Source organism: Cynocephalus volans, chromosome 6 (assembly GCF_027409185.1).
Source record: "Cynocephalus volans isolate mCynVol1 chromosome 6, mCynVol1.pri, whole genome shotgun sequence".
Lineage (NCBI taxonomy): Eukaryota > Metazoa > Chordata > Mammalia > Dermoptera > Cynocephalidae > Cynocephalus > Cynocephalus volans.
The window spans coordinates 112829973-112857274 of NC_084465.1; the positions used below are offsets into that span (position 1 = coordinate 112829973).

Consider the following 27302-nt stretch of genomic DNA (forward strand, 5'->3'; position numbering starts at 1 on the left):
CTAAAAAGTTCATGGAAAGGGCTGGCCAGTTAGCTCAGTAGATTACAGAGTGGTGCTACAACACCAAGGTTAAGGGTTCAGATCCCCATACCAGCCAGCCACAAAAAAAAAAAAAAAAAAAAAAAAAAAAAAAAAAAAAAAAAATTCATGGAAAGATTTGTATTCTTTTTAATCTTATTTTTTCATGAACTTTTTGAAGGACCCTCATAGAACATAAGGCACCTTATGCAGGATTCAAAGGCAAAAGCAACCACTATTTGCCTAGTACTTTAGATCTCACTTTCACAGATATCACTTCTTCTGATACTCATGTTCAAACTGTGAGTTGGATGTTATCATTAATTATAATTATTTCTTTTAGGCAGAAGTTCTTATGCTTACTGTAGCCAATTTTATTATTAGCCTTTTCTGTCACTTGTTTAAGAAACTTCCAAGGTTAAAAAAAAAAACTTTTCTCACCAATATATTCCTCTCAAATATTTGTTTTACTTCCATTACTTAAGTTCTTACTTTGTGTAGACTTGATTTTTATGTGTGTGATATGAAGTAGAGAACCTAATTTCATTTTTGTTCGTACAAATAAATAACATTCTACTTCTATTTATTGAATTGAATTCTTTTAAAATAAGCTTTTACAAAAAAATGTAGTTCCCTATATTTGTCAAATTCTTTTTACTGCCCTTCTATTTTCTACCCAAGTCAATATAAAGCAAGATCCCAGTATTACATATCACCGCTGTTGCAATTATTTTCTCTTTCAGTCTGAGCAAATCTAGATACCCACAATCCACAGCCCGACTCTGTGGGCACAGCCAGAAAACCACTTCAAAGGGAAGAATTGTTCTGGCCCTTTTACTGCCTCCTCAAAAGTAAAAATGATGGGCAACAGTAATACCCAATCATAACTCTATTCCATATTTGATGTAGGTTCAATGGGCAAAAAAGTTATCATTTGCAGAGGGTATGAAAATTCAATATGATTAAGTGATAACTTGTTGTTAGAACTAATCTTGTTCAGCGAGCTGAACATATAAAAATCTAACCCATTTCTTATGCAGTAGTGAGAACTAATTAGAAAATATAACAGGAAAAACATCATTCATAACACAAAAAAGCTGTAAAACACCTAGGTACAAATATGACAAGAAATATGTAATAACTATATATTTTTTAAAGGTTAGGCTTTCCTGAAGGACATAAAGGAATATAGAGATATGTCATATTCATGACAGATAAGACTTAACATTGTAAAGATGTCAGTTCTCCATTAGATTACTCAGTAATTTGGTATAATCTCACCCAACAGAATTTTTATAGAATCTGACAAGCTGATTCTAAAATTCACTGGAAGAGAAAATGCACAGGAATAGCCTAGAAAACTATGAAACATACCATATTATATCACGTTATTCCACAGCCATACGTGCCCTATCAAAGCAATACCCTAACACCATAGTAAGTAAACGTATAGTGTTCTGGAATAAGTACATAAGACTAACAGAAAGAATACAGAGAATACATACAAGGAGACTTCAAAAAGTTCTTGGAAAAATGAAATTAAAAGATAAAAATTAGGCCAATTAGCTCAGTTGTTTAGAGCTCAGTGCTGATAACATCAAGGTCCAGGGTTTGATCCCTGTACTCATCAGCCTAAATAAATAAATATATATATATATATATAATTTTTCAACATAAGCTCCATCAACTTCAAGATACTTTTTAAGTGGTTATACCAGCCATTTAGTCAATCCCTAAAGAACTAAGGGTTGTTTAGATCCCTGTACGTTTGTACTTTTGGCCAGCTGTCAAAAAAAAAAAAAACTGAGGGTCATGTCAATGCAATATTTTTTACATTATTCACTGAAGAAAAACAGGTACCCTTTTTTTAAGATTAGGAAAGAAAAAGAAGTCAGAAGGAGAAAAAACAGGACTGTAAGGTGAATGCCTAATGATTTCTCATCAAAATTCTCACAAGCTTGCCCTTGTTTAATGAAAGGAATGAGCAGGAGCTTTGTTGTGGTGGAGGACTCTCTGGTGAAGCTTCCCTGGGCATTTTTCTGCTAAAGTTTTGGCTAACTTTCTCAAAACACTCTCATAATAAAAAACCGTTATAGTTCTTTGGTCTTCTAGAAAATTAACAAGCAAAATGCTTTGAGCATCCCAAAAAAACTGTTGCCATAATCTTTTCTCTTGATTGGTACACGTTTGCTTTGACTGGACCACTTCCACCTCTTGGTAGCCATGGCTTTGATTGTGCTTTCTCTTCAGGATTATACTAGTAAAGCCATGTTTCATCTGCTATTAGATTTGTTAGAGAAATGCTTCAGGATCCTGATCCTATTAGTTTAAAATTTCCATTGAAAGTTCTGCTCTTGTCTGCAGCTGGTCTGGGTGCAACAGTTTTGGCACCCATAGAGTGGAAAGTTCGTTAAACTTTAATTTTTCAGCCAGAATTGTGTAAGTTGAACCAATTGAGATGTCTATGTTGTTGGCTATTGTTTCTGCTAATTGTTGGTCCTTTTCAATAGGGCATCAACAAGGTTAATTTTTTTTTCCACAAATTGATGTGAATGGTCTGCTGCTTCAGGCTTCATCTTTTTTGTTTGTTTGTTTGTTTGTTTGTTTGTTTGTTTGTTTTTGTTTTTGGCAGCTGGCTGGGACAGAGATTAGGGAATCCAAACTCTTGACCTCAGTGTTATCAGTACCACACTCTCCCAAATGAACTTACCAACCAGCCCTTGCAGGCTTCACTTTAATATTGTCTCATCCCTTCTTAAAATGAGTTATCCGTTTGTAAACTGCTGATGGAGGAGCATTGTCCCCATAAACTTCTGTTAAAGCGTCTATGATTTCACCGTTTTTCCACCCCAGCTTCAGCATAAATTTGATGTTTATTCTTGCTTCAATTTTAGGAGAATTCACATTGTTCCAATAGGGGCTCTTTTCAAATTGATGTCTTATCTTTCTTAGAATCTCAAACTAGATTCTGTTCAGACATATTATAACAAGTTAGTATGAGTTTATTTTGGTGGGAAAAAATTTTGAAATCATACCATCCAGCCGCCAAAAGCAATATATATATATACACATACACACACATATATATATAAATCCATGCATAGTTTTTTTATAACATACGTTTTCCATAAACTTTTTAAAGACCCCTTACATGCTGATGTTTCCCAGGCTTATGTCTCCATGCCAGACCTCTCTCCTGAGCTCCAGACTCAGATATCCAGCTGCCCAACAGATGTCTAACAAGTTCTCAAACCAATATGCCTAAAACTGAACTCTTGATCACTCTTGCTCCATCTCATCTAGCCCCACCTTGGTGTCAAGCACACAAGACAAGACCCGAACAGTCTGTAGAGGATTCATAAGGCAAATGTACTTCAAAGGGCCTGGTTTTCCAAAGTCTTGCAGTTTCAAATATTGACCTTGCAGAGGATAGGAAATTTTCCTCAGGCTATAAAGTGTCTGGTGTAAGATAAAGAATTCTAACACAGCAAGGTTGCTGGCTCAAAGACAGACTAGTTACTGATTGATATGTAAAGATACAGAGAAATTGCTATAAGAAGGAATGTTTGCTAAGATCAAGCTTTCATTAATGGATCACTTAATTGCCTTACTGGAATGTCATCTGGCTGGTTTCACTGAAAGTTACCAGCCTATAATGTTAAACTATAAACCCACCTATGTTCTCTTCCTGTAACTTCCTGGTCTGGAAAATAAATGCAGGAAGAGAACCCCAATTTGTGGTTAATTTCCCAAATGGAAGGAATGCCTCTTGCTTGAGGGTTCCAGGGGAGATTAACCACTTTGGGGCTTCTCACTGCTCAGAAGAGATGGGCTTTGAGTAATCCTTTGCAGCTCTGTCACCCAGGGGAAGATGGATGACAAATCCGTGGGGGGCAAAGCAACACAGTCAAGGCCTCCCTGATTTGACTCATAAAGCTAAAATGAGCCATTCTTAGGTTCTGAGAGTTTACTACTTACACAGACAGCAAATGGAAGAGTAGCCAAAGTTCCCCATGGTTTTTCTCCTGCATATCAAAAAAGATGACACCAAAAGGTGGAGGGACTATATTCTACACCACAGTTTAAGCAATTTTAATGTGTAGCTCTACTGGGAGGAGGGAGGAGGGCAAGGAAGAAAGCCTCATACTTCATCAGAATCTAGGAGACAATGAGAAACTGTCTCATGACAGCTTTCTAAGGGAGGTACTAAGGTGAGTGAGAGATGGCCCCAGAGCAGCTGCTCACAGGCCTACCATCCTCTGTTTAGAGAGGATCACAAGGTGTTCTGCCAAGAATCAGATTACTATGGTTCACGCCTTTGCCTGTATGGCCTATGTAGATACATGCAAGGTCTCCAGGGCACAATGGTGGAGCTGTTCCCCTACATCCATTCAGTCTATGGCAGCAGCATCCTTCCAGTTGCTCAGACCAAAAGTCATCAGGAATTCCCATGGCTCTGTCTTTAAACATGTCCAAAATATGACCACTTCCCACTAACTCCACTGTTACCAAAATTGCGGAAGCTACCACCATCCCACCTAGACTATTTTAGTAGCCTTTTTCCATGCCCCACTTCTTCTACACTTGCCTCTTTCCAAAGTCAGTTTTCAACATGGCAGTGAGAGGGGTCTTTTCAAAACACAACACATGCCACTCCTCTACTCAGAACTTTGCAAACGTTCCTCACCTCAATGGGAATGAAAGCCAGTCCTTTCCACAACCTACAAGGACCTTGGCAGAACACCCTGTGATCCTCTCTGAACAGAGGACGGTAGGTCTGTGAGAAGCTGTCATCCTACATCGCCACCCTTACCTTTCTAAGCTCATCTTTTCTTCCACCAGTTTCTTCTTCCACTCCAGCCACACTGGCCTCCTTGCTGCTCCTCAAACGTGCCAGGCACACTCCCATCACATTGGCTGTTCCCTTGGACTGGACTATTCTTCCCCCAGACATCTGCACGGCTCACTCCCTCACCTATTTCAAATAAGTTAGTTTTGCATCACATAACACTCCATACTCAACTTCACAAATCCCCTTTGCCATGTTTCTTCTCTCAAATTTTTCCAGCTTTGCTCTCAAGAGAATGAGGATATCAGAATCTCTCTCATTTCCCACTTCCCCACATGGCACCCAGGATCATGGCTCTCCCTTCCCAACAAAATTTAGACCCACCTCTCCAAATCTCTTTTCCTTGCCGACATAAAGTATCTCTGTCTAAACTCCTCCAATTTGCTTGATCTCCCACATTCAAGGGAACTTGCTACACAGAATCTACCCTCCTAAAAAGGTCCTAGGAAGTACAAACAAAATAATATTGTTTTTCCACTGCACTGGATTGCCAAGAAAAGTTACGCCTGAATATCCTCAACCATCTTGCTAAGTCTTTGGAGTCTGGGGTCAGATTGGGGGGGTTAAAATCCTAACTCTCTAAGTATCAGAGAAAGTTACTCTCTGAATCTCACTGTCCTCATCTGGAAAATGAAGTTTATAATACTACTAATATTTTTCTGTTGTTATGAAAATTACATGAGATAATAAATATCCAAGTGTATATAGTATATGCTCAGTCAACATAAGCTATAATTATTCTACCAGCTGTGCCTTGGTTTGATCAATGATATGACTAGCACAGCCCTAATGACACATAAAGAGTATATTGGCTCAAAGTTGCCTGTTGCTCAGTTGGAAACATTCTAGACTGTTCCACCTGCTTCCTCAGTTGTCCAAGCAAGGGGCCAAATGTCAAGCAGGTCAAAGAAACAGTCCTTCCTTTGACTCTTCCTGTACACAGGGAATCTCAGATGTTACCACTAAGGTCACACTAAGAGCATGGTTGGCCAGAGGTCACTTGCAGGGCACGGAGAGCCATTTCACCATCCCTGATAAACAGTTCCTCCTGCTTCTCACCATTGAAAGCACAAGTAGCTCAGGGCCTGACCTGAGCAGGACAGGGGAGAAAACTACTAATTCCTGGAGTAGTCGATGAAGAATAACCACAAACTCTTTTATGTGAATTCTTATTCTTCTAGGGGTGAGAGGGATGGATACAAAATTCAAAGTACAACAGTTTCTCCCCTGCTCCACAGGACGGGTCATTTCTGGAGAGAGGGCCAGATATCTCTTAAGATGTCTGACCCCATTCAATTCCTGAGTGGCCTAATAAGCCACTGTAATAATTTTTTCTCCCAATTGTATTGACTATACAAACAGTATTATGACAACATTAAAGAAAACAAGAAAAAACAACACACAACCCCACCACCATAATATATCAGCTTCTCTGCACTAACTCCCAGACCTCATTCCTACACAGAAATTGTTTACCAACTTGTCATGATGCAGTAGATTTAATTCCGTATCACGGTTTTGTCATATAAACACATTAGCACCAATATATCTCATTTAGCTTTTCAGAACTCAATTACAATTTTAATGGGCATAAAGTATTTCATTAAGTTGAGAAATTTTAGTGCTTTACTATTTTAGACAATGTTACATTAAATAATTTTCTACATTACAGCTTCTCACTTCTTTGGAATTCTTTCCTCTGGACGTTATTTTTAGAAGAAATGACTGGGGCAAATCATATGCACAAAGGGGGTCCCTTCTACTCACCCAAATGGGTTGTACACTTCCCAAATGGGTTGTATGACAGGTGTTCTATTTTCAAGCCAACATTTGCAGAGTACTTTAAGGTTTCAAACCATTTGGCAAATTTCACCTCAATCACCATGGCAGGTTGGTGTGACTTCCACCCCCTGGGGTAGATCCTTTAGCAGGTTAACGCCTACCCTCTCTCCTGGGCCTCTCTCCGATGGGGAGACTGGAAAAGCTACCTACAGGCTTCCCAGCTTGCCTTGCGGCCAGGCACATGGCCATGCACACCCATTCTGACCAATGAGATAGAATGGAAGGTCTGCAAGGGTCTCTGGGAAAGCCCTGATGGACACGGGGCTGACCCCTCCCCTCCCTGCACTTCCTGCTAGAATGCGGAAGTGATGCCTGGGGCAGACCAAGTTATGAAGGAGCAGGGGTAGCAGGAAGGGAATGGAGTCTCTTCACAGAAAGGAGTAGAGATACCATGAGGGAGCCACATAGCCAATGAGACAGAGAGGTGAGGAGTGAGCCCTGGAGCGGCCTGAGCTCTGTGGGAGCTTTCCAGTTTTAATTCAGCCCCACACATCCCCACACCAGAGCCCCCACGGAGCTTCACAACAAGCCTCCATTTTCTTGTAGAACTTTGAGCAGGTCTCTATTTCTAGCAGACAATCGAGGAGACAAAGCTACAGGAATTATAGCTGTTCTTCTCACAATCTCTATTCTATGTTGGCAGACTCAAGGGATCAAGGTCAATTAGAGGTTTTGTTCTTCCCGGACGGAAGAGGAGAGGAGAGTGTTCACACACTAGAGGCCACTTGATTGCTATCTGAACCACTTGTACCCTGCAGCTTAGTATGGAAGATGAAGCCGCATGCAGGAATGACAACCAAATGTTCCTGATTTTCCAACAATCCCGACTTCAAATATTTTTGTATGTTTTCAAAGTATGTCCTCAATATGTGGCCAAATAAGGCCAAGAATCAATAGGAAAATGAGTTCCCATTAGATCCATCTTTACACTCTCTTACAAGCAGTATCAGTGAGTAGAAAGCCAATTGGGTGTGGAACTGCTCTGTGGAGACTCAAACATAAATGAGCCAGCTGAGTCAGCTACCGGAAGCCACACAGCATCACAATTAAGGGCACAGCAGTGGACCAGGGTTCAGTCACTGGTTCTGCTTTCTACTAGCTCTATGATTTTGGACAAGTTAACTCACTCCTCTGGGCCTTATTTCCTTTTCAGATAATTGGATGCCATATTACTTTCCCATAGTGGACATTTGCCATCTGTATTAGTTCATTTCTGTTGCTTGTAACAAAACACCTAGAACTGGGTACTTTGTAATAAAATGAAATTTATTGCTTATAGTTTTGGAGGCTGGGAAATACAAAGTCCAGGAAACACATCTGGTGAGGGGTTTCTTTGGTGGTGGCTTTACAGCAATACAGGGGTCTCAAGTGGCAGAAAGTGGTGGAGCAGAGAGAGAGAAATAGCTCCTCATGTGCTCTCCTTTCAAAGCCCTCAGGACCATGCCCATGACAACTGTTATTAATCCATTCACTATCGCATGGTCCTACAATCTAATCACCTCCTCAAAGCCCCACCTTTCAATTACCATAATAGGATTTTCCACCTTCAACAGTTACTTCCAGTATACGAACTTTGGGCGCACAATTCAATCGATCCACAGCATCATCTTTAGGCCCCCGAGCATCCATTTCTCCCTTCTTTTGCTGACAGCACCCAGTTTCCTCTTGGTCATTTCCCTCTCCACCATTGTACGAAGCCATGGTGAAACAGAAAGTCAAGGTAAGTAAGGGTGCCTTGTCCTTCCTTAACTAAACGGGCCAAGTTAGGCCAAGTGGGCTCTCTACTTTTTTATTTGAATTTTGAGCACCATGATGCAAGGACAGGAAACTAACACTTGGTTTGTTTCTATCTGCTGGTGGCACCTCCAAAGCCATGTTTTCTGTCCTCTCTGAATCTGCTTCTTCAACCCTTCCTTCCATTTTGTGAACGACTCCATTTCCTTCTGTTACCAACCCAAGTCCAACTGTCTGCCCCTAATGAAAACCCTGGATTGGCTCACCAAAATCTTGTTACCCTAGTGTATTCAGCTCCTGGCTTAGGTTCACCAAAACCTTATAACCAAATCCATGTCTGGCTGCCTGCCCCAAACAAAAACAAACGACCCAAAAGTCAAATGTTGATGAATGGAAGTCAGCTTTTATTCAGGAATACCAGTGACCTGTGGAGAAATGTTGGACTAACCCATCTCTCTGGTAAACCTGAAGGAGGATGTCCAGACTAAAATTATCTCCAAGATTCAGATTTATTGAGGAGGTTTTTAAGAGGGAGTTGAGGGAATGGAATGTGGGAAGTGAAAAGCAGGAGGGCAGGGGACATGTAAGGGGCAAGGTGCAAATTCTCACCAAGGCTCCTTCTGGCTTCTGTCCTCATCCTTGATGTTGTCATGGGGTCCTGTAGAATTTTGATTTGCTTCAGGGTGGAATCAACACAGCTTTATTGATGTCTTTGTTGGTTTCCCAGGGTCTGGATAGCACCTGTCTTGTGGCAAGTTTGCAACTCCAGGATGACTGGAAAACAACATTACATTTATATAAATAATGCCATCTTGTCCCATAACCAAGGTTTAAAATATCAAATAATCATGGAAAAATGCAGAAATGCATGCTAAGAAAAAAACTATGTCCCCCCCTTTTTTTTTCTAAAGCCCATGCAATTTTAGGCCCCAACATGACTTCAGTCTTGCTCCCTCCAGCGCTTCCAGTAAATTCCAATTTTTACTTGTTACTCAGAATCTGTTTCGTTATTTTTGCCCAAAAGGCCTTAACTGACGTACTACTTAACAAAGTTTTCATAAGGCTTAAAATAAATAATGTATTAGAAGCTTAGCACAGTGCCTTGCATGTAGGATGTGCCCAACAAATGCTAATATGTATTGGTTGAGACTGAGGTTCAACTGCAAATAAGACCCACAATCACAGAGGCTTAAACCAGACTGCCCTGTAGACAGCCCAAGCATGAGCAGTCCAGGAAGGTTAGGGATGGTCTACAGTGTTCAAGATTCAGGCACCTACTAGCAGATTGCTTTGTCATCCTGAGGGTTTTGTCTTTATCCTCCTGTTCAAAAATGGCCCACTACCAAGTCCACCTTCTGGCTGGCAGGAAAAATAAAGGGAGGAAGTGGTGGGTGTGCCTCTTTCCTCTAAGGGTATGGGTGACCCAAAAGTTATACACATCATTTCCCCCAGAATTTACTCACATGGCACACAACTGCAAGGGAGGCTGGGAAATGTAATCTTTATCCTAAGTAGCCAGTGCCTAGCTAAAATTTGGGGTTGCATTACTAAAGGACGAAGGGGAAAACAGATACTGGGAGACAACTAGCTCTCTCTGCCATGTTATCATTATCATTACTGTCAGCACACCCTGGATTGAACACTTTGTACAGTTTGACAAAGTCACCACAATCCATAGGCATCCTTGTTCTGATCCTGTATCATCACTCTCACGTTCGGCTTCAGGGCCTCCCTATGCAGAGCTTTACAGGCCTTGAGGTTTGGGGGAAGGGTTATGTGGTTTAAATAAGATCAAGAAATTGCGGGAGGCGATAGCTTCCTGTTTCCACATGAAGGAACACAGAGATTAAAGAAAGCACTGGGGCGGAGCCCCCCTGGGGAGGCCAAGTAAGGTGGGCATTCCTCACTCTAAGGGCCTCTTCAGCAGAAAAGGGGACCATGGTAAAGCTAAATACCACCCCCGAGAACACCTTGTACCTCAGCTGCTAGGGACCACAACCAAGAAATGGACCCCACCTTGTAGACTAGGAAGATTAGGGGCACCCATGAGGAGCCCTCCGCCAGCCCTCCAATTCTTTCCTCACAGTCTCTCACCTTGGCGGAGCTACAAACAGAAAAAGGAAGAGGAAGAGGAGGAAGGAAAGGGTAGGTCACACCCCCTGTCCCTTCAAAATCTGTAGAGCCAGTAGTAAGCCTTATATGGTATGTTAAATTAGATATATGTCTACCTTTCCCTTAGACTTTTTTTTTTTTTTTTTTTTGGCAGCTGTCCAGAATGGGGATCCAGACTCTTGGCCTTGATATTAGAATACTGTGCTCTAACCAACTGAGCTAACCAGCCAGCCCATCCCCTAGGCTGTTTATTCAACAGATATTTACTGAGTGCCTACTATGTGCCAAGTGCTGTTCCATGCTCTGAAGATACAGATGTGTACAAGAGAGGAAAAAATCCTCCTCAGGGAGCTTATGTTCTTGGGGATTGTGTCCTGTTCATGGCTCTGTACAAGGGCCCAGCAATATATATGGCTAGGGCTTGGCTAATGTTGGTTGGATGAATTTCTTTTTGACACTGTGGTTACCTTCCCAGCATCCAATTTCCCTCTTTCTAGAAACTCTCAATTTCCACTTGGAGAACGATGTGGCTTGGGGAAAACTGATTTCACCCTCAGCTTTAAGGGTGGAGCATGTGAACTAAGCTAAACCAGTTCATATTCCATCACCCTGACTTAAGTGATTGGTTCAGGTATGGGCACGTGACCAGTCAAAGTGGATCACAGGACAAAGATGCCTTTTCTCTTCCCAGTGTAATGTAAACCTGGAACCACTACCATTTTTGCTACTATGAGGAAAGTTCACCTAGGGATGAACCAACACATCACAGAAACAGCCAGATGCCTCCTGAAAATGAGAAACTCTGGATCAAACCACACCTAAAGTCCTCTCTACCTCTGGACTTTCCAGTTGCATGAGTTAATAAATTCGTTTCATTGCCTATAACATTTTGAGTTGAATTTTTATTTGCAACCCAAAATATGCCAAATGATACAGAGTTATTAAGTTTTTCATAGTGGAGGAATATCCAAGGTGACATATGACACAGACTAAGAGTTTCCAAAAGGTAGTCCAATACAAAATGAAAGATAGGGATGTGTGTAAACCTACATGAGGTTCCAAATAGCCCAAAGAAAAGCAAAGAATGTTAGAGGGTGTATTTGAACACATTGGATAGCTGTTGCTGCCAAATTTGGAAAGGAAGAGACAGTTCAACCCTCAAGACGCCTTCTTAAAACCCTTCAGCATTTCCCTATCACCAGCAGTTAAAGGCCAACTGCTTAGCTCTTGGTTATCTAGTTCATAACTAACTTTTCAGCATCATAGCCCAAGCATACTACATCAGTTGTACCTAGCATGCCCTAGGTGGTAGCCAGCTTCCAAGACAGCCCCTTAATGATTTTCCTCTCCTAATACTCCTACCTTGTGTAGTCTCCTTCCATGCTGAACCATGGCTGGCCATGTGATGTGGATTAATTGAATTGTGTCTCCCAAAGTTCATATGTTGGAAACTTAATTCCCACTGTAACTGTTGAGGGTGGCAAATCGTACTATGGAAATTGAAAGGTGGGGCCTTGAAGAGGTGATTAGGTTGTAGGACCATGCCATAGTGAATGGATTAAAGATGGTGGTCAGGGCGTGGTTCTGAGAGCCTCTCTCTCTCTCTGCTCCACCATTTTCTGCCATGTGAGACCCCTGCATTGCTGTAAAGCCACCACCAAAGAAGACCCTCACCAGATGTGTTCCCTGGACTTTGGACTTCCCAGCCTAAGAAATTGTAAGCAATAAATTTCATTTTCTTTAAAAAATACCCAGTTCAAAGTATTTTGTTATAAGTAAAAGAAAAAGACTGATACACCATGTAACCAATACAATACAGCAGCGGCGAGGGTGTGTGACTTCCAAGGCTTGTCATGAAAGGCAGTTCAGCTGCTGCCTGGCTCCATTGGATCACTTTCTCTGGAGGACGGAGGAAGCCAGCCACCGTGCTATCAGGACACTCAAGTGGCCCTATGGAGAGTCCTCATGGAGAAAAACTGAGGCCTCCGACCAGCAGCCATATGAGTGAGCCACCTTGGAAGTGGACCCTAGCCACGCCTTCAGATGACTGCAGCCCCAGCTGACATCTGACCACGACCTCATGAGAAACGCTGACTCAGAACTGCTCAACCATGCCATCCCAAATTTCACAACCCACAGCAATCATGCAAGATAAAAAATTATTGTTGTTTTAAGCCACTAAATTTGGGATCATTTGTCATGCAGTTTTAGACACCTAGTACAACCTACCATTGAGCATGTCTGGAATGCCATCCTTCTGCTTATTTTTGTTATCGTTAGAAACTTCTATTTGCTCTCCAAGGGCCAACTCAAGCTGTCATCTCTTCTGAGAAGCTTGCCCTGATTTTCCTACTCAGACCCTAGCTCTGTTATGCATAGCTCTATTAGCAGCTCTCATACTGTAATCTTATTGTTTATAAGGTTATTACTCCCAGTACAGCTTATTGCAACAATTTCAAATCATCCAAATGTATATTTCCAAATCAGCGAGTGTTGATTTCATAAATAAATAATGAAAAATTCAGCTCTGGACAAGACAAAGAATGGCTTCCAATGGTCTGGGGAGGAAGGAAGGAAAGAAAGAGAGAGAAAGAGAGAGGGAGAGAAAGGAAGAAAAAGAGAGAGAGAGAGAAGAGAAAGAGAGAGAAAGGAGGGAGAGAAGAACCAAAGATATCAGTACAAGACTGGTCTAGCTCCTAGCTCTCAGTTCACATTGAACACCCCTTTTCCTGGTCATAAAAATGCCAATGAAGCCTAGGTAAACTATAGTGGATGGTTCCATAGTATCTTTTGCCCTCAGAAAATTAGTCTGCTGATAGAAAATATAAGAACCATTGCAACAAAAAACTGGAGCTAGAGGCTGGCTGGTTAGCTCACTTAGGAGGGCATCATGCTAAGAACACCAAGTTCAAGTCAAGGGTTTGGTTCCTCATACCAGCCAGCCACCGAAAAAAAAAAAAGGAACTGGAGCAACAGTGTGGCCCAAAGCTGAGTGCCAGGGCCATGGCAGGGGAAGGGATAGAGACTGGACAAGACAGTGTCTAGAAAGAATAAACATTTGGTTTCTGACACTTCCTGCTCATGGAGCAAGAGGAAGTATGACTTAATAAGGGCCTGCCAGGGGCCTAGAAGAGCTGCGGGTTGGGGCTCTTTTTCCAGAATCTTGATAATGAAAGATAACAAACAGGATGGTCTCAGAGGTAAGGTATTGAGTCTAGAAACAAACTGGAATTTGAGAAGAGGTTGGAATGGTGCCCAGTTAGAACGCAGGAAGAAGTGGATCTTGGAAAGATTTAGAAAGTAGAAAAGAGAGGACAAATTTAGATTTGGTTATAGATATGGAAACTAACTGGATAATCTGAACAGCACAGCTAATTAGGTAGTTTTAATAGGTGTATGTTGAAGAATAACTTTCAGAAATAGAATACAGCTTTTTAAGCACTAAAGCCCGTTTCACAAAAACTGTTGGAATGGGCAGGACTGAAGCCATGGTGGGACCTAAAATCACATGGGCTTTAGAAAAAAAAAAAGGGGAGGACACAGTTTTTTTCTTAGTATGCATTACTCTGAGTTCCCTCTTTTCCCATGGTTACTTGATATTTTACACTTTGGTTATGGGGCATGATGGCATTGTAAATAATGTAAATTTTAAAATTATAAATTACATAAATAAATATAAAGTTGTTTTCCAGTCATCCCGGAGTTGCAGACTTGCCACAAGACACATACTATCCAGACCCTGAGAAACCTAGGAAGACATCAATAGAGCTATGCTGATTCCACCCTGAAGCAAATCAAAATTCTATAGGATCCTAAGATAACATCAAGGATGAGAACAGAAGCCAAAAGGAGCCTTGGCAAGAATTTGCACCTGACCCTTACATGTCCCCCTCCCTCTTGCTTTTCTCTTCCCACAATCCCCTCTTTAAAAATCCCACAATAAATCTAAGTCTTTAAGATGGTTTTAGTCTGGCCAGTCTCCTTCAGGTTTACTGGACAGGTCACTAGTATTCCTGAATAAAAGCTGACTTCCATTTTCACCAACATTTGGTTTTGGGGTGGTTTGTTTTTATTTGGGGGCAGGCAGCCGGACCTGGATTCAGTAACAAGATTTTGGCAAGCCTAAGCCAGGAGCTGAATGCCCTGAGGTAACAGATCTTGGCAAGCCAAGCCAGGGTTTTTGTTTGGGGCAGGCAGCCAGACTTGGGTTCAGTAACAAAACCGTTCCGATTTCATGCCACAAAAAAGCAGAAATGATACATACCTTTGTATGTGTTAACTCATTTAATCTTCATACAAATCCTATGAAGAAGGTATTATCTCCATTCCATTTTGCAGATGGGGAAACTGAGGTACATAAAAGTTACGTGATTATATATCAAGTGTTTACAACAGAGATTGTATCTGTTGGGATGCTTTGGGCTACAAATAACAGTGGTCCCAACTTAAACAATAGCTAGGGTATCATATCACGGAACAAGCCCGGAAGGGGACTCCAGGGCGGGGTAGTTCAGAAGCGCAGTGGCAGCATCAAGGACCCAGTGACTTTATCTAACATCCTTGGAATTTCACAATTAGGCTGAACTTGAATTGCTGTCAAGTTCCTCTTCACTGTTGTAAATCTCTCCACACTTCCCCTTTTCCACACGAAAGTGAGGCTCCCTTAGCTAAGTGCTTAGCTTCCGCAGTATGCACTACGAGAGTTTGTTTAGCCTCTTGCTGGACCCTTACAATCAGATTCATGAATTCCTCATTCATTCATTTACTCATTAAAATAATATACACTAAGTAACTACTATGCGTGAGGCACTGGGGATTTAGAAGTAAACAAAACACACAAGGTCACAGCCCTCAGACACCTTATATCTACTTCGGAAGTGCAGCAGACACCATGAGCACCCTGCCCTCCACCCCTCACATCCTGACAACTCTCGGACACCACCAGCCCATCAAGCCAACAGTGCACCCCACCCGACCACCAAAGCAGCTCTCAACCAATCACTGTCAGAGGCTGGTATATAAGTACCCCAGGCCCCTCAGGGGAGCTTAGATGGGATAGTTCCGAGGTGTGTGTTTTTCATCATTTCCCAGAGGTTCCCCTCTTGATTAGGTCCTGTCACCCCCTGAGGTAGCAGGCTTCCTTCCCTTCCCTGCTCCTCTGCCAGTGGCCCCTGGACCTCCCAAATAAACTACTTGTATTGGAATCCTTGTCTCAGGATTGTCTCAGGGTCTGCTTCTGGAAGAACCCAGATGTAGATAGAAAGATGATAAAACTACTTCCTGGAAGCCAGAGGTCCGCCACGTGGGATGCGGCTAAGTTAAGATGAGAGCAGAAGAGCGCCCCCTAGATTGGGCAACGCAAAAAGGACCTTGAGAAAGAGAGTTTCAGAGGCGCGCAGGGCATGTGGCAACCGGAGCTGGGCTGCCTGAGAAGTGGGTAGGTGTGTCCTCTGCGCCAGGAAGGGGCGGGTGGTGGCGCTGTGGCCGGGGCCACGCAAGACTGGAGAAAGGAGATGGATGGACAGGGACCCACTGCTTGGAACACAGGTGTCTGGACGTACCTGGAGGAGATCGAGGCCACTGGCAGAGAGGTTTGCGACTGCATTAGTGATGACCACTTAGATATCTAAGGAACCAAACAAACAAACAAAAAAAAAGGACAGTGACTAACTATGGAGAAAGCAAAAAGTTATACAACAGAAGGGGCGAAAATCATAGTAATGAGAAGCATTTACATAGTCCTACTAGTGGAAAGCCAGAACACAGATTTAATCAAAAATAAAGATTCAACTATATTGGGAGGATGGAGAAAAGGGAGAAGGAATGGTTAAACAAGAGCAAACCCCCATCTTCCAAAGCAGGAAGGCCTAATAAATAATAGCTAAGCCTGCAAAATTTAGAAACGGCGTGAGAGACACGTGGGCTCCGGGACGCCGCGTGGAGAACGCGCTGGGCCGGCGCACGGGGGAGCCGGACTAGGAGTCTGAAATCCACGAGGTGGCGGCCGGGGACACGATGGCTGTAGGGCCGGAGCCTGCTGCCCGAGCCCGCCGAGTTGGATGTCCGAGACGGGAGGGAAACCACCTGCGGCACATCCGCGACGGGGAGATGCCCGAAGATGTAGCTTTGCAATCAAACCCTTCTGACCATGCAAGAGCAAGCACAATTTTCCTGAGCAAATCTCAAACGGATGTGCGAGAGAAGAGCCACCATTTGATCCGTGTATCTCCAGAGCAGCTCACTAGAAACTGTCGCTCATGCTCATCAATATATCCAGACGTCAGCACGGTCAGCCAGCCTAATCTCAGAACCACGATCAAATGTGTGACCTTAGCAATATATTACCACGTAAAGAGCGGAGATGCAGATAGATACCTGGATGTTTTGGATGAGAGATCACTTCCACTCCCACGAGAAGAGGTTCCAGAGGAATACTGTTAAACATGACCCTGAGCACAAATTTATTGACAGATTTGTCCGTACTCTTTTTAGTGCCGCACAGCTAACAGCAGAATGTACAATAGGAACTTTGGAATGAGATGGAAAGCATGTTTGGAGCTACTTCAGTTTAAGATTAATGTTCCTGCCGGTGTTTATCCAAATTCGTTCCTTAGCAGATGAGAACAACCTGAATTTTCTATTTGCTCCTCTTAGCGAAGAGAGAGAACAGAAGGCCATTTCCAGGTTGTGTGAAGACAAATAGAAAGACTTGTGTGAAGCTGCGACGAAAAGGTCTTTCAGCGCTGATAATTTCATTGGCATTCAGGGCTCTAATGCGTCCTCTCTTAAGGGAGAAATGAAAGATTATAACTTCACGAACCCCTCATCTGCAAAGACTGGAGAAATATCACCTCCCTTCTGTCCTTTTTAATGGAAGCAGAGTTACAAAAACCACCCAAAGTGAAAGTTCCCAGCCCACACACAGATATTTGCTTACTGAATAGGACGATAGCCGTGAACTATGTGAGGTTTTTTTAATTAATATTTTAAATGTTTAGACTTTAAAAACACCAACCATATAACTTTTATATTTTTCTTGCCCCCCACCCCCCATATTGCTGCATATGCCTTTAGAATCGATGCAGTATTACCCTTAAAACACGGGACTCTTAACTTTAGAGCCACTTAGGAGCAGACCATAGCATTGTTAGGCATCGAAGTTTCCTTTCTACTGTGTCATTGAAGCCACTGGTCATTACTGGCAAACATTTTAAGCCAAAAAGCTGCTGGATAACACTTGTCATTCTTATTCTTTGCAAGCACAACTTATTAGCATTTTAGCATGTTTGGGGTCATTAACAGAGAAAGTGTCAGTTATTGATTATCTATTTCTATAGGACCCACACTGCATTACTTGTAAACTATAATGGTGCTTCTCATTTTCTGATAATTTTTTGTCTTATTTATTAAATGAATGTATTAAAAGATTGTTTTTTAATGCCAAACAACATGGTGGCATGATGATAACAAGCAGATAGTAAATTACAGGGTGTCCTGAAGGTTTTAGTGCAGTTTTAAGATTTAATACAGTATACTTGGGCACTCCAGGGCACTGCGGCAGAAGCATGAATGCTACAGACTTTTACAGAACATCATTTGAACTTTCAATTAGATTTCTTTTACTTTCTTAGTTTTATAGATTTTGAATATTAAGCTTTTAATTTTAATTTCTTGTTTCAGTCCCTCTCGAAGATGGTAGACATTGACTGAAACAAAAAATTAAAATTGGAGGCTGAATGTTCAAAATTTGCAAAACTAAGTAAATTTAAGAGCAAAGTTTTGTGGGTTTGTAGCATTTATACTTCTACAAGTATCAAAGCTTGAAATTGCACTGGGATTTTTGGGATACCTTGTATTTCCATAGAAGTGCCCTCCTCCTTGTAAAGCAGTTCTTCACAGGGCTGTGCTCTGTTTATCTCCTTTGATCACCTAAGTTTCCTCTCTCTAGATTTGTGAAAGGAAGATTATGAAAAGCAGTGTTGATTCACAGGTAATAAATTAAAAGGAATTGGACCCTACTTGTAGTGGGAGATATGAAACAGCTTTTTTATCCTACATGTTAACCTGGCTGTAGGTGCCCCATTTCAAGTCTTGCTATTTAAGAGGGAACTTACTTAAACCTTAGGAACCTTTACTTCAGGCTTTAAAAGACAGGGAGTAATTTCAGGAGAATGACAACAATGTCACCTAAATTTGAAATATTAAAAAAAATTAATGTTCTCAATTATATGGAATCTATTTCTCCTATCTTCTCAATGTAATGCTAGGAATCTTGCTGCAAAGAAAGCATTTCCGGGCCAGGAGTACCTTCTGTCAATACAGCAATGCTTCACATTTTACTGATGCTGCTGATTCCATCATTTTTAAAGGACAAACTAAATGATAAATAATGGTATATAAAATATTACAGTCCACCACCTCAAAAAAAATTCTTTATGGAGTTCAGAGCTTGGAGATTCAAGTACCAATGGCAGTTTTATTTTGAAAAGAATACTACAACATTTTTTTTTTTTTAAAAGATGACCGGTAAGGGGATCTTAACCCTTGACTTGCTGCTGTCAGCACCATGCTCACCTATTGAGCTAACTGGCCATCCCTATATAGGGACCCGAACCCCTGGCCTTGGTGTTAGCACCACACTCTCCCGAGTGAGCCACGGGCCGGCCCAGAATACTACAACTTAATGTGGTTTTCTTTCTCACATTTATATTAAAAGAAAGCTAATAAACTTTTAATTTTTTAAAGTAGCATTCTAAGTGTGTTATTTGGTTATGAAAATAAATACTAAAATTAACAGCTAAATGAGCTGAAAGTGACTCTGGAGTTAGGGATGAAGGGAGAAGTACTCGAGGACTGCTGGCTTTTGTAACAAACTTCATATAACTATTTGACTCTTTAAACCAAACCTCCTCACACTTTTCTGAATGTGACCACAGTTTAAAAACTGAATTTTACAGCGTCTCTCTGGGCCCTGATTCTGGCGGCGGGTTGATTTGACGCGACGTTTCTCCGTGAAGGTTTTGGGACAGTTTCTAGTAGGACATGGAGTCTGGAGCAGGAGCAGCCATCCTGAAACTATGAGGAAAAGGCCAAGAAAGATCACAAAAATCTTGAAGTAACTACTTTCAGTCATCAACCCAATGCCAGGAACCACCTGCCTCCAGAATTCCTGTTGGAGAAAGAGAAATAGAAATTCTAGATCGGGAGCAAGATGGCGGTGGCTGCCGCAGCTGGCGCGGAGTAGCTGAGGTGGAAAAGGTGGCCACTGGGCCTCAGGCAGCTGGGAAACTTGTGGACCTTCCTCTCGCCATCTCTTAAGGGAGGACCGCTGCTGGTGGCCGGTCGTGGGGGCTGACCGCCACTTTGCCCCCGGCAGGAGAGGCTGCCTCATTTACAGGCAACAGCTTTGAAGTGTGGAGCAGGAAAAGAACTGTTTCTTAGCTGCAAAAGCGAGTCTCGAAACAGGGAACATGGCACCAGGGCTGCTGTGGATGCAGACAGGATCCCGGAGGCCGGGGCCGTGCTGAAGGCGGCCAGCCGCCCTATTCAGGATTCGAGGTTTCAGGCCGGCATTAAAGAAGATTCCTGGGAGCGCCCGAGCCGCACCGCGACTGAACAGCCCTAGGCGGCAGCGGCCGAGAACAGGGAAGGCAACAAACCAGAGACAGAGAGTGAGCGCCCGACCTGGCACAGCACTGTGAGTGACCCCTGGCCCAGCTCTGTGCGGGGGGCTGACGCCCACCCGGCTCGCGCCTGCACCACCAGGCCACTCACCGCCCCGTGGCTGCCTCCATTTTCCCAGGTGCTGGCAGCTCCGCCCGGCTCGGCCACCACTGAGCCTTCCCATTTGCTTGGCCCGTCGTGGGGCTTTCCGGAGCCTGCGGGCCGGCCTCCCCTCCCGCTCCCTCTATGGTTCTCTGGCGGGGCTGCTGGCGTGGGGTGTCCCCGGCCAGTGTCAGGAGGGCAAGGAGGTGCAGGCAGGGCCGACTGTCACTCCACCACACCCTGGACTCCGGCCCCCGGTAAACTTCCTGTTACTGGGAGGCAGATACCATCTCTGCGGCCACCAGTTCGGAAAAAAGCCTAGAGAATGTCTGGTTGGGAATAGTGTAGTAGGAGAGTTCCCAGGTACACTTGAACCTGCCGGAGAGCAGGCTGCGGGCGGGCGCTAGATTCGGTCTATGCCGGGGGGATACAGAGGTGAACAGGACCCAAGAAAGATCTACACAGTGCTGCAGAGGCACCCGGAGTGGCCGGTCGTCTGTGCCTAGCAGAAACCTGGTGGACTTCCTGGGCGAGGCGGTGCCGAGCAGGGTCTTGAAGGTCCAGCTGATAGACGAGGGGTGCAGAAGACACGCCCCAGCCCAGCACAGTGCACACAGAGTGGGGAGACGTGCGGCCAGGGAGGCGGAGACTTGACAGAAACCACACACCCGGTGGGGTCGCCACTGCACGATCCAATAGCCTGGGCCAGAGCACACGGAACAGGGAGAAGCCCTGCACAGGAAGTGAAAGCTCAACAGAGATCACACACCCTGTGGTACGTGATCCACCAGCCCAGCAGAGCCCAAGCTGACCAGAAAGGTGGCTCCCCGGAGAAGCCCAAGACCCGAGGCAACCACACACACAAGGCACTAGAGGCCAAGTGAGCAGTCATGGAGGTAGCCATACGAAATTGGCAACCACAGCAACATCCTAGTTAGTCATTAGTCTCAAACCAGTGGACTGTGAAACCCCCTGCCACAATGAATAAACACCAAAAAAAAGATACCAGAAATACAAAAAATCAAGAAAGTACACCACCAAAAGTTAATAAATCACAAACTCTAGATCCCATAGAACAAGAAGCCCTTGAAATCACTGACAAGGAATTTCGAGTGATAATTCTAAGGAAACTGAATGAGATACAAAAAAACTCAGCTAAACATCATGATGAAATGAGGAAAAGTATACAGGATCTGAAAGAGGAAATGTACAAGGAAATCAATGTCCTGAAAAAAAAATGTAGCAGAACTTGCTGAACTGAAGAAGTTATTCAGCGAAATAAAAAACACAACGGAGAGTTTAACCAGCAGGCTTGTCGAAGGTGAAGAGAGAACCTCTGAACTTGAAGATGGGCTGTTTGAAATAACACAAGCAGACAAAAAGAAAGAAAAAAGAATCAAGGACATTGGAGAAAATCTGAGAGAGATATCAGACAACCTTAAGCGATCAAATATCCGAGTCATGGGTATTCCAGAAGGGGAGGAAAATGGAGATTCCATTGAAAACATATTCAAAAAAATAGTGGCAGAAAACTTCCCAGGTATAGGAAAAATCACAGATCTTCAGATCCAGGAAGCTCAACGATCTCCAAATGTATTCAACCCAAAAAGACCTTCTCCAAGACATGTCATAGTCAAATTGGCAAAACTCAGAGACAAAGAGAGAATCTTAAAAGCTGCAAGAGAGAAGCGTCAAATCACCTATAAGGGAGCCCCAATCAGGTTAACATCAGACTTTTCATCACAAACCCTAAAAGCTAGAAAGGAATGGGATGATATTTTCAAAATACTAAAAGACAAAGATTGCCAGACAAGAATACTCTACCCTGCAAGGCTATCTTTCCGAAATGAAGGGCAAATGGTATATTTCTCAGACAAACAAAAACTGTGAGAGTTCACTACCACACGACCACCCTTACAAGAAATCCTCAAGGGAGTACTGGGTTTGGTTCCTGAAAAATAACTACCACTGCCATAAAAACCCAAGAAAAATCTAAACTCACTAGTATAATAAAAATGGCATTCATGAAGAGAAAACAAGCAAACAAAAACACTATCTACAACCTAAGGAACCAACAAACACAGAAACCAAACAGTAAATCAGAAAGCAAGGAACAAAAGACACTTAAGACAACCAAACAACCAATAAAATGCTAGGAATAATTTATTAATCAACACCTTTCAATAACAACTCTTAATGTAAAAGGCTTAAATTCCCCAATTAAAAGACACAGACTGGCTGACTGGATCAAAAAGCAGGACCCAACTATATGCTGCCTACAAGAGACCCACCTCACCCATAAAGATTCACACAGACTAACAGTGAAAGGATGGAAAAAGATTTACCATGCAAACAGAAAAGAAAAACGAGCTGGAGTAGCTATTCTTATATCTGACAAAATAGACTTTAAACTAAAAACCATAAAAAGAGACAATAAGGGACACTACTTAATGATAAAAGGACTGATCCATCAAGAAGACATAACAATCATAAATATGTTTGCACCCAATGTTGGAGCAGCCAGATTTATAAAACAAACTCTATCAGACCTAAAGAAGGAAATAGACACTAATACCATAATAGCAGGGGACCTGAACACCCCACTGTCAATATTAGACAGATCATCTAGGCAAAGAATCAGTAGAGAAACACAAGATCTAAAAAAGACTCTAGACCAATAGGACTTGGCAGATATCTACAGAACATTCCACCCAACAACCTCAGAATATTCATTCTTCTCATCAGCACATGGATCATTCTCCAGGATAGATCACATATTAGGTCACAAATCAGGTCTCAATAAATTCAAAAAAATTGGAATTATCCCATGTGTCTTCTCAGACCACAATGGATTAAAACTAGAAATTAATAACAAACGAAACTCTAGAAACTATACAAACACATGGAAATTAAACAGCATTCTACTTAATGACATATGGGTCCAAGAAGAAATCAAGCAGGAAATCAAAAAATTTATTGAAACTAATGAAAACAATGATACATCATACCAAAACCTGTGGGATACTGCAAAAGCAGTATTGAGGGGAAAATTTATTGCATTAAACGCTCACTTCAGAAGAATAGAAAGATGGCAAGTGAACAACCTAACAATTCACCTTAAAGAACTAGAAAAACAAGAACAATCCAAACCTAAAGTTAGCAGATAGAAAGAAATCATTAAGATAAGAGCAGAACTGAATGAAATTGAAAACCAAAAAACAATTCAAAAGATCAACGAATCAAAAAGTTGGTTTTTTGAAAAGATAAATAAAATCGACAAACCATTAGCATGGCTAACAAAAAAAAGAAGAGAGAAGACTCAAATAACAAAAATTAGAAATGAAAAAAGCGATATTACAACTGATTCATCTGAAATACAAGGAATCATTCGAGACTACTATAAACAACTATACGCCAACAAATTTGAAAATCTGGAGGAAATGGATAAATTTCTGGACACACACAAGCTCCCAAAACTGAACCATGAAGATGTAGAAAATTTGAATAGACCAATAACAAGAAAGGAGATTGAAGCTGTTATCAGAAGGCTCCCAACAAAGAAAAGCCCAGGACCAGATGGATTCACAGCAGAATTTTACCAAACATTCAAAGAGGAATTGACACCGATTCTTTACAAACTATTCCAAAAGATTGAAACGGACGCAAATCTCCCAAACTCATTCTATGAAGCAAACATCATCCTGATACCAAAACCAGGTAAAGATATAACCAAAAAAGAAAACTACAGGCCGATATCCTTGATGAATATAGATGCAAAAATCCTCACTAAAATACTAGCAAACAGAATACAGCAACACATACGTAAAATTATTCATCACGATCAAGTGGGATTCATCCCAGGGATGCAAGGTTGGTTCAACATACGCAAATCAATAAATATGATACACCATATTAATAAAGTGAAACACAAGGACCATACGATCATCTCTATAGATGCTGAAAAAGCATTTGATAAAGTTCAGCACTCATTCATGACAAAGACCCTCTATAAGTTAGGTATAGAGGGAAAGTATCTCAACATAATTAAAGCCATATATGATAAACCCACTGCCAATATCATCCTGAATGGGGAAAAGCTGAAAGCTTTTCCTTTAAGAACAGGAACTAGACAAGGATGCCCACTCTCACCACTTCTATTCAACATAGTTTTGGAAGTACTAGCCAGAGCAATCAGAGAAGAGAAGGAGATAAAGGGCATCCAGATTGGAAAAGATGAAGTCAAACTGTCCCTGTTTGCAGATGACATGATCCTATATATCGAACAGCCTAAAACCTCTACAAAAAAACTCTTGGAATTGATAAATGATTTCAGCACAGTAGCAGGATACAAAATCAACACACAAAAATCAGTAGCATTTCTTTTCTCCAATAGTGAAGACGCAGAACGAGAAATCAAGAAAGCCTGCCCATTTACAATAGCCACCAAAAAAATAAAATACTTAGGAACTGAGTTAACAAAGGAGGTGAAAAATCTCTATAATGAGAACTACAAACCGCTGCTGAGAGAAATTAGAGAGGATACAAGAAGATGGAAAGATATCCCATGCTCTTGGATTGGAAGAATCAACATAGTGAAAATGTCCATACTACCCAAAGTGATATACAAATTCAATGCAATCCCCATCAAAATTCCAAAGACATTTTCCTCAGAAATGGAAAAAACTATCCAGACATTTATATGGAACAATAAAAGACCACGCATAGCCAAAGCAATGCTGAGCAAAAAAAATAAAGCTGGAAGCATAACACTACCTGACTTTAAGCTATACTACAAAGCTATAATAACCAAAACAGTATGGTACTGGCATAAAAACAGACACACTGATCAATGGAATAGAATAGAGAATCCAGAAATCAACCCACACACTTACTGCCAGCTGATCTTTGACAAAGGCACCAAGCCTATTCACTGGGGAAGGGACTGCCTCTTCAGCAAATGGTGCTGGGATAACTGGATATCCATATGCAGGAGAATGAAACTAGATCCATACCTCTCACCATATACTAAAATCAACTCAAAGTGGATTAAGGATTTAAATATACACCCTGAAACAATAAAACTTCTTAAAGAAAACATAGGAGAAACACTTCAGGAAATAGGACTGGACACAGACTTCATGAATACAACCCCAAAAGCACGGGCAAACAAAGGAAAAATGAACAAATAGGATTATATCAAACGAAAAAGCTTCTGCACAGCAAAAGAAACAATTAACAGAGTTAAAAGACAACCAACAGAGTGGGAGAAAATATTTGCAAAATATACATCTGACAAAGGATTAATATCCAGAATATATAAGGAACTCAAACAACTTTACAAGAAGAAAACAAGCAACCCAATTAAAAAATGGGCAAAAGAGCTAAGTAGGCATTTCTCTAAGGAAGATATACAAATGGCCAACAGACATATGAAAAAATGCTCAACATCACTCAGCATCCAGGAAATGCAAATCAAAACCACATTGAGGGGCCGGCCCATGGCTCACTCGGGAGAGTGCGGTGCTGATAACACCAAGGCCCCGGGTTCGGATCCCATATACAGATGGCCGGTTCACTCACTGGCTGAGTGTGGTGTTGACAACACCAAGTCAAGGGTTAAGATCCCCTTACCGGTCATCTTTTAAAAAAAAAAAAAAAAACCACATTGAGATACCATCTAACCCCAGTTAGGATGGCTAAAATCCAAAAGACTCTGAGCGATAAATGCTGGCGAGGTTGCGGAGAAAAGGGAACTCTCATACATTGTTGGTGGGACTGCAAAATGGTGCGGCCTCTATGGAAAATGGTATGGAGGTTCCTCAAACAATTGCAGATAGATCTACCATACGACCCAGCTATCCCACTGTTGGGAATGTACCCAGAGGAATGGAAATCATCAAGTCGAAGGTATACCTGTTCCCCAATGTTCATCGCAGCACTCTTTACAATAGCCAAGAGTTGGAACCAGCCCAAATGTCCATCATCAGATGAGTGGATATGGAAAATGTGGTACATCTACACAATGGAATACTACTCAGCTATAAAAACGAGTGAAATACTGCCATTTGCAACAACATGGATGGACCTTGAGAGAATTATATTAAGTGAAACGAGTCAGGCACAGAAAGAGAAATACCACATGTTCTCACTTATTGGTGCGAGCTAAAAATTAATATATAAATTCACACACACACACACACGCATGCACACACACACACACACACACACACACACAAAACCGGGGTGGGGGGAAGAAGATATAACAACCACAATTACTTGAAGATGATACGACAAGCAAACAGAAAGGACATTGTTGGGGGGAAGGCGGGGAGGGAGAAGGGAGGGAGGTTTTGGTAATGGGGAGCAATAATCAGCCACAATGTATATCGACAAAATAAAATTTAAAAAAAAAAAAAAAAAAGAAGCAAAGGGACGGTGGGACCCAGGATTCTGTTATGGAAAAAAAAAATTTAAAAAAAAAAAAAAAAAAACGGTGGGGGAAGAAGATATAACAACCACAATTACTTGAAGTTGATGCGACAAGCAAACAGAAAGGACATTGTTGGGGGGGGAGAAGGGAGGGAGGTTTTGGTGATGGGGAGCAATAATCAGCCACAATGTATATCGACAAAATAAAATTTTAAAAAATAAAAATAAATTGCTTTTTCATGTTATTTGCTTAAAAAAAAAAAAAAGATAGAAATTCTAAATCCAGAGTCCACTGAAGGGTTTCAAAGGATGCACAAAGAGCTTGAAATCATTGGCAAGCTTTTTTGGGTATGTTTGTTCTCTGGGGCAAGAGTCTATAGCATTGATCAAATTCAAAGGGCCTATGACCTTCCTCCCCAAAAGAAGATTTAAAACCATGGTTTTGGGAATAACAGCCCAATATTCCTCTATCCTACTATGAATAATACTTAGCCATTGTTTAATATTCGCCTATCTTTCTCAAAAGCCTATGTACCAAGAGTAAAGGGATAGT

At 41.9% G+C, this 27302-nt stretch overlaps 1 pseudogene; it reads left to right on the top strand.

Moving 5' to 3' along the window:
* The first annotated feature begins 16633 nt into the window (after positions 1 to 16633).
* On the top strand, positions 16634 to 17426 carry LOC134381013 (cyclin-Y-like protein 1; annotated as a pseudogene).
* The last annotated feature ends 9876 nt before the right edge of the window (positions 17427 to 27302 follow it).